Genomic DNA, 1,071 nt, shown 5'->3' with positions numbered 1-1,071 from the left:
GGGCCTTCCCCTCTTTGGTTGACCTCCACCTTACCAAGCATGATATCTTTCTTCAAGGAATAGTTCCTTCTTACAACATGACCAAAGTTGGTGAGATGAAGTCTGGCCATTCTCACTTCCAAGGAGCATTTCTGGCTGGACTTCCTACAGGACAGATTTGTTAGTTCTTTTATCAGCTTATGGTACTTTCAGCATTCTTCTCTAGCACCACAACTCAAATGCATTGATTCTTCTTCAGTCTTCCTTATTCATTGTCTAGCTCTCACATGCAGATGAGGTGATTGAAAATACCATGGCTTGTGTCAGGCACATCTTAGTCTTCAAGAAGACATCTTTGCTCTTCAGCACTTGCAAGAGGTCTTTTGCAGGTGACTTTCCCAGTGCCATTCATCATCTGATGTCCTGACTGCTGCTTCCATTGGTGTTGATTATAGAACCAAGTAATATGAAGTCTTTGACAACTTCAATCCAGAGCAAAGACAAATGAAGAAAACCAAAGGCACATTGAAATAATTAGTCCAAGGGACTATGCAATCCTCAGCCTATATGACATGAGACCAGAAGAAATAGTGTCTGGGTATCACTGTTAACCACTTGAAAAGGGATCTGAGCAGGACATCCTGGGTAGAGTGGGAGAATAATGTGCAATGAAACTCAAAATAATAAAAAAGACCAGGTTTACTGGTCTGATAGAGGCTGGTAAGACCCCTGAGACTATAGTCCCTTGTGATCCTTCAGGTGAATAGAAGGATAGTATTGGCACAGGGAGATAGCTTGGCGACATGGCTGCATAAGAAATAAGGACACAGGGAAGAAGTAGGAAGAGAGCTGTTACATTGCTGGGAATTGAAGTCAATGTCATGAAACAAAATGTGTATGAACTGCTGTATGAAAAATGAATTTGCTCTGTAAACTTTCACCCAAATCACAATAAAAATTAAAAAAAAGAAAGAAAAAGAAATGAGTCATAAAACAAACATACAAACTTTGTTCACTCAGCAATTCCTCTTCTAGGAATAAACCCTTAGGAAACAATCCAAATTGTGTGCAAAACCTTATGTATGACTATAT

The sequence above is a fragment of the Orycteropus afer genome, unplaced genomic scaffold, assembly GCF_000298275.1.
Source record: "Orycteropus afer afer isolate SDZICR_OR568_19922 unplaced genomic scaffold, OryAfe1.0 scaffold00231, whole genome shotgun sequence".
NCBI lineage: Eukaryota > Metazoa > Chordata > Mammalia > Tubulidentata > Orycteropodidae > Orycteropus > Orycteropus afer.
This window is presented reverse-complemented; position numbering follows the sequence as displayed.